At 36.4% G+C, this 13,693-nt stretch overlaps 1 protein-coding gene across 1 annotated transcript in view; it reads right to left on the reverse strand.

Moving 5' to 3' along the window:
* Window positions 1-12,835, reverse strand: part of LOC109101265 (Golgi-specific brefeldin A-resistance guanine nucleotide exchange factor 1-like) — a 72,465-nt gene extending 59,630 nt beyond the window's left edge. The window contains exons 1-2 of the mRNA XM_042736429.1: window positions 12,746-12,835; window positions 12,189-12,255 (exon numbers count right to left, since the gene is read on the reverse strand). The gene's annotated coding sequence lies outside the window, so the exon portion shown is untranslated. The remainder of the gene's footprint in view (window positions 1-12,188; window positions 12,256-12,745) is intronic.
* Between the last annotated feature and the right edge of the window lie 858 nt (window positions 12,836-13,693).

Below are 13,693 nucleotides of genomic sequence, written 5' to 3' on the forward strand. Positions count from 1 at the left end.
GAACCAAGTATGAAAGCACAGTGTGAAAAAAAGGATACTGATATTTGTTGAAAATTACATTCACAGTGTTATTAAATTATTAGTGCTTTTAAAATTAACTGAGCATTGGCTAACACTGATTGTGGTAAATTGCAAAATCAATCAATCAATCTCTAATACTGGCTAATAACCATTAAGGTAAGAACATACAGTGCATCCCTATTTTATATGTCAACAAAACCTTACAATACTTGGTTTTAACCAGTAACACACTAAATGGAAGCTTTCTCAAGCAGAGCAGTATATAATTTCACTTCTCTGGCCCCTATAATTGTTTTAACCTTGCAGCTCACACACCTTTTAACGTTTCTTCTCTAAAGCACTGGGTTGGTGAGGTCAGATGTTTAGGTCGGGGGGTGTGGACAAGCTGCATGGAGTCGGTCGGCTTGTCGTGCTCCATCTTGTCCTCTGTTCCTGTCAACATAACACCCCACCAACGTCACCTCCACCTCCTCCATACACATGTACCCCCGCCCCGTGAGCCTTTCATAGCACAGAGTATGATTAATAGTTGTGCGCTGGGCCCCTCCGTGCACTCAGCACACTGTTGAGAGGCTCTGAAACAAGACAACAGTTGCATCCCCACCTAACACTGGGCCTAAGCCCTTACTGTCAGTCCCCGGTTAGAGCACTGTTAACTGGCCAGATTTACAGCTACTAACCAGCACTGGGTTGCTGCTTGGCAAAGGAGAGACAAGCATCCATCATCACGACTTATGGAGCATTTTATTACTGCAGGACAGAGGCCATGATGAGTACGCTGCCACCCTGATTGACACCAGTACAATGCTGTGGGTATTAAACTTACCACAGGGACGGATGACTTACATATGAAGCATGTACTGTGGATTTACAGAGCTAAAGTAACACTTCAACACACCTTCAGAAAAGCATCTGCACGACTTCAAGTAATGCATTTCATTATTCAAGCCCAAGTGCTGCAGCTACACTAAAGCCTTTGCTATGCAATCTGCATTTACTACAAGGAGCACGCAACAAACATAATGGGGAAAAAACTAAAATAACGTTACATCCGAAGAATAATCACTGTAGTTTTTGTTTTGAGACTCTAGCTAACATAAGTGAATAAAGTATTTTCAAAATCAATCAGTCACCAAACTAAATCTACATTATTATAAATTACAAACTAAAATGACATTACTGCCCACCGAACACTGGGCCACTTTCATGAAACATTAGTAGAATCATTTTTTTTAAATCATATGCTGTTCTGATGTAAATTTTTGGATTCATGAGTGTACATTTACATTTTCAAAATGTAAGTTGGTATGAAAAACAATTTACAACCACTGCCAATTATACGTAAATGTGTAAAAACATCCAAACTTTTTGTTTTGGTTTGTTTTTTTTAGCCAAATGGAAATGTATTAATATCTATTAGTATTATAATTAATTGTGAAAAAAAAAAAATCATTGATAAAAATTATTTAAAATAGCCACATAATCAGTATGCCTTCTTATCATAAATTACTATTATTCTGAGCACCAGGTGTTTCTACAATCTGAGCACTTTAATTTTTTGTTAGGCATCTCCAACTAGTCTCTTTCGCATTAAAGGGATACTCCACCCACAAAATGAAAATTTTGTCATTAATCACTTAAACCAATGTCGTTCCAAACCCGTAAAAGCTTCGTTCATCTTTGGAACACAGTTTAAGATATTTTGGATGAAAACCGGGAGGCCTGTGACTGTCCCATAGACTGCCAAGTAAATAGCAGTTTCAGGTCCATAAAAGGTATGAAAGTCATCGTCAGAATACTCCATCTGCCATCAGACGTGCAATCTGGGTTATATGAAGCGACGGGAACACTTTTTGTAAGCATAGAAAACAAAAATAATGCCTTTATTCAACAATTCCTTTTTTATCAACAGTCTCCTCTGTGTCTCTCCATATCACTGTATGTTTCGTATGCTTTTCTGTATCAGCCACGCCACAAGGATGCGCAGTTTTCATTCAAAACAAAGTAAAATACATGCAGAAACAGTGCATCCTTGTGCCGGATGGACTATTCTGACGATGTCTTTCATACTTTTCTGGACCTTGACAGTGTAACTTACTTGGCAGTCTATGGGACAGTCACAAGTCACAAGTTTTCATCCAAAATATCTTAAATTGTGTTCCCGAAGACGAACTAAGCTTTTACGGGTTTGGAACGACATGGGGGTAAGTGATTAATGACAAAATTTTCATTTTGGGGTGGAGTATCCCTTTAATGCAATATATTGGAGCCAAACCTGAAATAGGAGTCCAGAAGATCCCACAGCATTCCTGTATGCAAGTTATTCAGGTATGTAATTCAAGGGTGAGGATTATGCAAATCGTGACCAAGCGTGCACGTGCACCCTTTTTACGAAGATTGGAATTCATTAACATACACACGATTAACTATCAAATCTGAGGTTTATTATATGTGAATCTGGAAGAGACTTTTGGGAAGGTCCATTTTACATGCACAGTAACCCAAATTAACTCATATTTATGAAAGTTTCATGAATGATGCCCATCGGTCATACGGGTAGTCCCACCTCGAACTTGTGCGATTTCTTGAGCCAATATTACTGTATCTAGCTAATCAAGATAATGATGCAAATAACGTCATAATGTTTTGGGAAAAATTAATCAACAAATTAACCTAAAAATGAATAGTTGGATGTTTTTGCATAATAAACAGGGGCTATGACAAGCATTTAAAATTAATTCTTTAAAAAAAATGTAAAAAAAAATGAAAATTTTAATGCTTAAAAAGTGAGTAGGGTTGGGTATCGAAAACCTGTTCCATTTTAGAACCGGTTCCAAATTTCCAAGAACCGGGTATTTGATAAGATGCGTGCATTTCAATTCTGCTTAACAATTCCTGTATTCGCATTTCAATTTGATTAAAAACGATTAAGTGCAGGAACGGAAAGAATTTGCACCCTGTTTGTGCGCAGGGCACATGAAGCGCAAGCGCATGCACAGAGAGCAGCGGTCGGCGGTCACGCTGCGGGTTCCCGGTTTGTGTCCGTTCTCGGACCGTTCCGTGTATTTCCACTGTAGAAAAGGTTGTTCCGAGCCGAAACTGACTTCTTTCATATTTGTCGACCAATATACAGAAAACTACATCAGTATATCATCATTAACACAGCCGTTTTTGTCTTACGTGAACGTAAACAGATGAGAAAGAAAACACACGTACAGTATTTTTGCTTACAGAGACAACAGCCTAATAAACGTGCTGCCTGTCATTAATGTTAATCAAAGAACAAAAGAAAATCATTCAATGATCTTGACTGAATATATTTAATAACTTTAATTGATTAATCTTTATTTTATTTATAAAAAGAAAACTATGCAGTGTTTTTAAACTTTTACAGTTTCTGTACCTGAAATTTTGTTTAGTTGTATTTATGATATTGCCAATTGATTTGTTTGTTCCTATCTTATTACTGACTGTTTAACTGTCTTTAACACTTTAATATTTGAAATTTATATTAATCTACTTTTTTAAAGCACAGCACTCTTGCAGTGTTTTGTAGGCTGCTGATTTTTGCCCAAGTTATTCAGCTGCAACAGAATGCTTTGTAAAAAGACAGAATACATGTTTGACATCTAAATGTTTGAATTAATTTTTTTTTTATATTGGATTTTTTATCTTATTGGAATCAAAACTAGGAATCGATAAGAATCGGAATCGATAAGCAGAATCGGAATCGATAAAATTCAAACGATACCCAACCCTAAAAGTGAGGTTGAGTGAGGTTTCTCAATTTATAATACATAATGATTAGTGCCATTAATCGATTAAATAAAATACTAATGAACACTTTTTAAATCATGTGAAGATTGTTTTAAGGTCACTTGAAGTCTAATAACTGTTGAAACTGATAGCGCTCAATTATACTGTAATGTTAAATGGCTATAGTCGATGGTTAAATATTTAGGGGAAAAAACAGACATCAGTAGTATCTGTATCAGTTTTCAAATATACTTTAACACTGCAATAATTTCACATTCAATCTTCAAATTAATGTAAAAACAAAGGCATTATATTTTAAATATTTGTTTAATGGCATCTTTTTTTATTACTGGAGGCAAGCATCACTGATACCAATACTACTGATGTCTGTTTTTTCCCCTAAATATTTAACCATCGACTATAGCCATTAGGGATGTCAACGATTAATCGATGATCGATTAATTGTCGATAAGAGATGCAATCGATTAAGGCTGTCGATGGTCGGTTAACCGATTTAATGTTGGGCTGCGTGCGGCTCATGCGCAGAACACGTGCAAGAGGCTCTGAGTAATGGTGAAGGTATATAAAGGCATCAACATTCATTCACAATGTACAAATTAAGCTTTAAATGTGATTTAAACTTTGAAGTACATTAAAATAGAAACAACATAAAAGTTCTTCAGCATGAAAAGCAATAGAAATGTATTAACTAAGTCATTTCATCAGACTGTTTCAACTTGTTAATTCGTTCCTACGACTTATTAATTTGTGGCAATTGTCCATGTTTCATTAATTTTGTTCCCTAAATAACCCATGATTTAACTGAAATAAGGGAATAAGTTAATAAATCGAACGAATTCTTAATTCATGAAATCTTTAATTTCCCTTCCCATGTTTACCACAGTAAAAGATGCGAAAACAGTGATTAATAGTGAAAGTTAACAAAACAAACCTACTAAACTAGATGCACAGACTGCCCGATCTCACGGCAATTCGTACATATTTTACGAGGTGGCTAATTCATACTCGTACAAATTCATACGATTTTTGCCAAATCGTACGTATTTTACGAGTTGCACATTCGTATGAATTTGTACGAATTATCTACACCAAACCCCGCCCCTAAACCTACCCGTCACTGGGGTCTAGGCAAATCGTATGAAATCGTACGAGTGAGGTCGTACAAATTCGTACGAATTAGCCACCTCGTAAAATACGTACGAATTGGTCGTGAGATAGCAAACCAGAACAAAGCCATGTAAATAAAGGGTGTGGGCTCAAACGGCATCCAGAGGCATGCTCGCGATCTAACATTTCCTATTATTCCTCTAATAAACAAAGCTTTTATACCACACTTGTCATAATCAGAGCTTATTATTTGTAAATAAATAATTGCTGGATTCAAAACATCGATTAATAGGCGCTGTGACCGACACTGACAATACGTTTTCCCGGAGCATTCACTGATTTCACTAAACGGTGACGCCGAGCATCGTTCACTAGTTTCTGCATGGACCTCCATAGGGCACAGGTTCTCAAGCCCTGGGACAAAATTGGATGCTTTAAGGAAAATCCAAAACAAATAATAAGCAAAAAACAAAAATAATTTGTTATTTGTTTTCATAATTGTATTTTTTTTTTTTTTTAATATATGCGAAATATATCCGACTGCGCTCCATAAGCTCACGGAAAAAAAGGATGACAACGCATTCTGTTTGTTTGCTTTATTTTACAAGAGCACAAATCTTCTGTTTTTATTGTATGTGCGCACAAAAGAAAGTAAACACTTTTGCGGAAAATGTTTTTTTTTTTATGTCTCAGCTGTTTCGATCGCGCCGGAGCCTGCTGCACATGTATATTCTAGCGATTCAAACTTACATCGCAGTTCATTATCAAAATAAAATAGTCAACTAAACATATAAAAGGTTACACTGGTCAGTTTAAATAGACCGAAGTATACCGGTCCACTTTGCTGTTATGAATGACGTTTTTGCTCATATGAAGAGGATGATCTTTTCCCGTCTATATGTGAATGCGTTACATTATAAATAATAGTTTAACATTCAAATACATTGCGAATATGGAAACATTTGGATTTTTTGCCGAATGACACATGAGCAATAACCTCCAAATAAATCTAGCCAAACACGCGCTCGCTCGTCCTCGTCTGCACGCGCGCACTGTCACTATCTAATGCACTGTATGCCGGATTTTTGAAAACAAATAGGCCTACCGGAATGCAAAAATAAAAAAATCTGACACTTTCTAGGACAGAATCCAGCAGGATCAAATTAATGTGAGCAACAGTCTGTTTTGGTGCAGCAGCGCCGATGAAAGCGGTTCACTTAATGTGCAGCGCAGTCACACAAGCGCCACAGTTACGTTTGGGATGATTTTATTTTAATTTCCATAATGTCAGTTGAAAACATTGCAATTGTGTTTTAAAATACAACAACGAGCACCACCAAACCATTTAAAGAGGCGCGTTCATCGGTCTCCGTGCGGGATAGGAAACAGTCAACAAAGTAAAATTAGGCTACCTCAAAAGTATGGCGCTCTCTTTCATTTTATGAAATCAACATAATCACATATATTCATTATAGAATCCTGCTACTAGCATTTTATTCAGACTAAAACCCCTTTAATTCAAGTGCGAAATCTTTGTGTGCTTTTGTGTGTGTGTGTGTGTGTGTGTGTGGCTTTTCCACGTCCTGTCATGCCGGTGACTGCGTGCCTGCAATAGACGCATTTTGCAGCATTATGGTTAACGATTAATCGATTAATTGATCGTTAATTTAAACGACGATCGATCATGGAAATAATCGGAATTTGACATCCCTAATAGCCATTTAACATTACAGTATAATTAAAAGCTATCAATTTCAACAGTTACTAGACTTAAAGTGACTTTAAAACAAACAAATCTTCACATAAACCCATTATAATAAATTTCATATATAGCTACCTGTGCCCTTCAGCAAGTAGGATAACAGAAATTGTATAAAGTTATTAAACACTAAATTCTAAATATAGATGAATCCTAAAAGTTACAAAAGTTATATCGATTTCCTCTTTTTTCTTTTGTCCTTTGATTAACATATATATATATAGCATGCGTTAACACGCTAATTGTGACAGCACTAATAATTATTAAAAAAAAATGTACTCATGACAATTATTTAGGCATCATCAACAAAAAGAAATCAGACATGTGTGGTATTAGTTACAAGGTTAAAGCATTAGCAAGTGTTCTCTTCTTATCTCTCATTAGGACATGAGATCAATGTGGAGAAGAGGAGCCAGGGAGAGTCCAGAATTGTTTTTGATGGAAACCTAGGATGGGAGATTGGGCGTAATGGAAGGAGGCCTCTCTCCTCAGGGGACAGCAGTTGTAAATTCCTTCCAGTGAACCTCTCACTATTCACCAGGTTAGGTCATCTCATCTCTCTGACATTCACATCGGGACAGTAACCCTGCCTTTAAACCTTCAGCTTAGCATTAGAGGTTAACGATAATAATTTGGATATTACGTATGCATCACAATATGGTGCAATGTCAGCATGAGGCAAATATCAAGGCTGCTCCAGTGACCAATTACTGTTGACACGACTTGTCAACTTGCCTATCATTGTGACCCATCCTTCAGTGAGGCTGACTACATTACCAGCTTAATCAACTCAAATGAAGAAAAAGAAATAAAAAAACGGAACATGTTGTAAAGAAATAATACAATTAATGTATTTCTTAATATCTGTCCTAAGAGTCATTACTTTTCTTTCTGTCTATAATATTCTGTAACTTTAAATCTAAGTGACATCTCTGTAGAAGCATTCATCACATTGATATTGAGAACACTCACACTCTACTTTCTATTTGTTTGCAATCTCAGATGATGTTACCAAGGACATGAGTGGCAGACCCTTGTGTTTTCTTTCTTCTCCCTTCCCTTGAAGGGAATAGGGAATTTATTTGCTCCATTTGTTGTGGTATGTAAATATATTTGCATTTGTGTCAGTCTGATCTGATTTAGGACACTGCTCTTTTCTGTGCACATTCTAACAGATCATCTAGGTATGATATACATGCACATATCAAATGGCAGTGTCCATAGGTCCTCAGAGGAACAGGATATTCCCATGTGCCCCGGGAGAAACCCTTGTTGGGACGCCAGCACATAGGCGCAGCTGTGAGCCAGAGACAGATCACACTTGACCTTGAGCTATAGTTCACTTTACATGCGTGTGTTAAGACTGAGGAAATGCTCTCAACCATTAAAGCAGAAAAGATTTAACATATGTGCAGGTTGAGATGTCAAGTATAGTTTCAAATATACATATGTATGGAGACAAGAATTTGCAAATACTGTACTCAGGACCTGTCAAAGGCATGGCAAATTTCTTAATCAAGAAGACACAGTCAAAGAATTGATCCACAGTCCTTTGTTCAGGTGATGAAGAGATTGCAGAAAGTGCCTCAAAAGAACCAGCGATCAAAGTATCACTGTGATGTTTACTACAAAACTCAGACGCTATCCAATCATCGGATGGAGTGGTCTGACCTATTAGAAGAGGAATTTCTTTAGTACCTGAAAACCAAACGAGGGGAAAGGCTAGGAGTACAGGCTAAGTGAGAGAGTTGTCAATCAAACAAAGCTCTGGTATTGGATCTACTGGGTGGCATCTTTAAACCTGTATTTGTATGAATAAAAATGAGAGGATTTAGTCTGTCGGCTTCCTCTGCAGACTTGTCAAAAAACCTGACCTTTGACGTGAAGGGAGGGGGAGGGCTGGAGGAAGATTCAAAGCTTTAAAGGACTAAGGCTCAGGCTGACTAGTGTATAAAAAGTGAATACTATGAGCAGGTGAGACATCTTCATTCTCTGGGATATCAAAAATATCCCAGAGAATTACTTGACCCCAGACTGAATCCCAGTTCTCAATCTGATGTTTAACAGACCACGTATCAGAGCTAGAATATCTCCCTTACAAAACCAACAGATCCATCGAGCACTTGTCCAACAAGCTAGACGCAAGATCTAAAGCTCATTTCTCCAACACCAGTGTGTTTTTGGATTTCAAAAAAGGAGAGTCTTAAAGCTGATGACGGAAAAACACTGGCATTCGTTTGTCACCCCAAGATGCTTGTTTGTAATTCCAGAGGGGTTCAGGATTAACAAGAACATCCGAGTGGCTTCTGCTGCCTACAGAGGGCTATTGTCATTTACGCTTATTCTAAATATTGCCCAAAAAAAGGCTAACATAATTTGATCCATTTTCTATTAAAACTTAGAGAACATATAAACATATTTGGACTCATCTGCAAATGCTTTCAGCTATCTTTAAGAGCAAAATACTTTCTGTATGACTTCCTTTACACATTGGACCGAACCAGCTCTCATTGTACAGACAAACCCTGGCTGAGACATTGTAAAAATCTTATTTTTTTACAGAATAAAGTCAGTCAAACAGGTTTAGAACAACAAGAGGGAGAGGAAATTACACAATTTAAATTACTTCTTTAAGCAACATGTCCCTTTAACATATTTTACAACATAACTTTCCCCAAAATTAGGGCAGAAAATGCTAAAGTCTGCAGAATCAGCCATGGCCTGCTTATCAGCAACTAAGCGCAGCTCACTCCATGAGTCTTGTGCAAATAACACCAAATGAAATAGATCATTGCTGTCACCACCTTCATGCTTAAGATTCCAAGACGAGACAAATCGAAAACTCAGCAATGACTTCAGTACGTCCTTAAAAAAAAGTAAGGTACTTGTGGCATCTATAACAAAATGTAACCTATGTTCCTGTTGAAATAGAAAGCCAGTTTCCATTTAATTTCCATTTAATCTGCAAAAAGAATTTTGCCAACATGCAATTCCAATTTGTTGGGGGGAAAAAAAAATGTTAGTCTTGTTTAGCACATTTTACAAAAACCCCACTAACTGCTTGAACCAGGTGTACTGCATGTGTAGGTGAGGTAGCATGAACTCATGTTTCTGACATCCTAAATTCAGGAAACTCTGTTTCATAAATACAAAAATGGCCTTATTCAAGAAGAGAACACTTTTTTTGTGGAACGAGAGACAACACTTCCTTTCCCAGAACAATCTATCTCTCTGGTTGACAAGCCTCTCTGCTATATTTACCCAAACTAAACTGCAGATGATATACTTCCAGCTGCACTCTGCCGCCATACGGCACATGTGCCTGCCAATCAAACGGCTGGTGCAGAGGAAGGAGAATGAAACCTTTATCAAGCCAGCGAAAGTGGCTAGTAAACCTTTGGGGCTAATCCACATTTCCTTCAGCGGTATCTTTTGTTGTTGGCTAAGATAAAATGGCCACAATGTGAATGGAATTACTAGGCTTTCATTAAGAAGACAGCTGGGCTACAAAAGTCCATCCAACACCATTTAAGAGATACACATATAAATGTAATTCACAGTACAATGAGCAAAACACTGGCAATATAATATGACCACAGTTCAACTTACTTTATCATTCTTGAAAATGCATTAAACAATAGTTATGCACACTCACTAAGCACTTACTCTCTTGAATCATTTGAATTGATTATTAAGATACAAATAGTAAAACAAAGCAGTAAGGTAAAGTCTGTAAATCAAATGAATGTTTTTAATACTTCCAGAAATAACTTGACCCCTTATTGTGCATCCAAGAGTACTATTCAAAAGTTTGGGGTCAGTAAGTTGCTTTTTATATATATATCTTGTATTCAGCAAACTGATCAAAGACATTTATGATAAAATAAATGCTGTTAAACTTCCTATTCATCATGACTCTTGGTTTCCACAGAAATATTAACCAGCACAACTGTTTTCAACATTGATAATAATAAGAAATATATATATTGAAAAGATTTCTAAAGGATCATGTGACACTAAAGTAATGAAAAAGAAAACTATTTAAATTTTAAGATGCATTAAAATGTAAAACAGTTATTTTACATTGTAATAATTTTTTAAGATATTTTTGCTTTTTATCAAATAAATGCAGCCTTTGTGAACATAAGAGATCTTCCTGACCCCAAACTTTTGAACGGTAGTGTACCTAGGCTTGGAAAACAAGCATCATATATGCAGGGCTATGAAGTAGGTGAATGAAAGTCAACACTTTCTCAACAGCGCAAGAGAACTAACAAGGCCTTTGCTGCGGGTCAGAGGGGGAGTTTGGCAGATTTCTCCCTGTGTCCAGACACAGCCGCTCCTGTCCATCTCAGAGCAGCACTATTCTCCAGAGAGAGGACTCCCTGTCCAGGGCTTCCATTACAGAGGCATGACGACATGCAGACAGAGTAGAGAGCTGCTGCACATCTCATCAACTCACACCCCTCCATTAATACACACTGAAATTCACTATGATGAATCAGACTGGCGTGCTCAGCAGGACTTTCAGCTACCAAAGGGAAGTCATGTTAGCCAAGAGAGTTTGTGCCCCTCTTACCCAAAAGACAGTCTTAAAGGGCTTGTTTTAATCAGTCATCACACTCATTAAAGTTCCTTGAACTCCTAAGCCCTTAAGATTCTACTGTAATTCTGTAAACAAACCATAGGTGTCACTGTCGTGGTCATAAGTGAGCAATTTATAGTAAAATATAACTGGAATTGTGGAAAAGTTCTCTCAGCTTATTTGGGGATTCACTATGTCTTCAAAAGTCGCCTTCAAATAGCTGTCATGACATAATAAAATTATTATTTTAACAGTAAAATAAATCAGGAATTTTCATTCAAGATCAGTTATAAAATGATTACAATACCGCTTTAAGTTAAAGAGCATCACAGTAAGAAAGAATTTTCATTTCTTTTTGAACAGAGGAACAATTACATAAAAACACAGCATAACATTTACCTTAGCGGTCCTATTCATTAAGAGGCATTTGTATAACTTGATTGAACAAACACTGACATAGTTTCAATGGGACCCCAAACATTATGAGGTGCCATATAAGAGCCCAATAGTAAGACACGGAGAAAGATAATATTGACTGATTTGAAAAGGCCATCCCTTTCCTCAGAGGAAATTTAGCATACACCTGGTTAAATATGCTTTGGTTCTGTAGCAGGAAAGAAGCACTTTTGCGAATGCTGAATGAGTCTGTTTAGTTTGATCCTGCCTGACGTGCTTCATTCTAGTCTCAAATTAAGGAAAAGAAATGGATCTTTGGCAGAATGCAGCTTTTCCTTTTGTTTGAGCTTTTTTTTTTTACTTCTATTAACCAAATCTGTATTAATTAGACTGATGGAGAAAAGAGCATTTCAACAGTTGCTATTATGCAATTAAGAAGCTAGATAAATGGACTACAAAATGACAGAAAGCTGTCCAAACACCTTGTTCAATAACTTAGTTAATAACTTATCTACTGTAATCCTGAATTTGATCATGTCTAACCTTTTATGTAATTAAGGGTCTCTTTCAAGTGGCTGAAGCTGTTGAGTAGTGGGTCCTGTTCTTCATCCTGTGGAGAAGAAAAAAAAAAGAGAGAGAGAGAGAGAGAAATCATCATTCTAGGTAGTGACAATTTGGCACGTTATGATTTCTCGAACAATGTTATTTAAATATGGGATGCATGATTACGTTTGAATACCATATCAAGTATTTGCCAATATTACAGATTTTCCATTAATCAGTGATTTGATATTCTATAAAGGTTGATTTTGGATATTCAATAATGCATGCTAATTTCTCCTGTTATCACTTGATGTTTTAGTTTTACTTTCTTTAAGACAAAATGGTATAGAATTTTAATATCAGCCATAACATGAAAATAATTATTGGCTTATCAATTTCAGTGCATCCCAAATTTAAATATGAAAGAATTATGAGGAACATATGGTCATAAAGTGGCCATTAAATATAATTTTAAATATCAAACGTGTGACGTCATCAGACCATGCAATTCAGACAACTACTATGTTCCTATAATAAAACTAAATTGGACAACTTACCAAAGGAGTATGGGTACTCCATCTAGAGTTCCTCTTGATAGCAGCAACGACAACAGAAATCTCTCCTTGAACGATGTATATATTCAAGTACAAAATCAACAACAAACAAATAAATTATAACAAAATGAAAACACACGTTACAAGTCAACATTATGCATATAATCATATTTATGAGGCCAAGAAGGACATATGCACATTATATATGATCCTCCTAGTCAAACAGCTCAACTAGACAACAGGTTATAAAGCAGAGCTTAAAGCTGGAGGTAATCTCTGTGCAAAGCATCAGACAAAGCAGCAGACAGGTAGTAGCAGCTCAGATTTCATTATTCGAGATAGTGCCTTGTGGGGGCAAGACAGGCATAACAGAAGTGACAATGTTTTTGAAGGACGTGTTGATGCAAGGATACATCTCTCAAAAAAACTATAATGTTATAAAATATGTGAACACCTAAAAATAAAATAAAAATACAGACGATACATAAAACTAGGAGGCTTTAAGACAAGAAAATTTATTTATATAGCAACTTCAGAAAGTAGTCCCAACACACATAAAAAATCTATCTGTTTTTGCAAAAAGACAAACATTTGGCTCATGTTCTGGAAGAGTGAAACTAAGCCATGGCATTATTAAATCTAGATATAATAACAAACGAAAGCATTCACCTAAAATAACTGATGTGCATTCGGAAAGTATAAAACAGGTTTTAAAGGGTTCTTTTTTAACCCTAAAGTCCACAGGATCATATGATATTCTAGAAATAAAAATTTCTCAAGCCTCTAAATTATTAACAAGGGGTCAGAGTACAACTGCTGCACACAAGCTACTAGTCTTTTGTCGTTTAGCCTAATAGTGTATACTTTTTCAGCAAGTAACAGGCCTTTTAGTACAACCACGAAAAACATCCCCCAACATGAGTCTAATTGATGTTTATAAAGTAAAAATAA

The sequence above is a fragment of the Cyprinus carpio genome, chromosome B13 (assembly GCF_018340385.1).
Source record: "Cyprinus carpio isolate SPL01 chromosome B13, ASM1834038v1, whole genome shotgun sequence".
In the NCBI taxonomy this organism is placed as follows: Eukaryota; Metazoa; Chordata; class Actinopteri; order Cypriniformes; family Cyprinidae; genus Cyprinus; species Cyprinus carpio.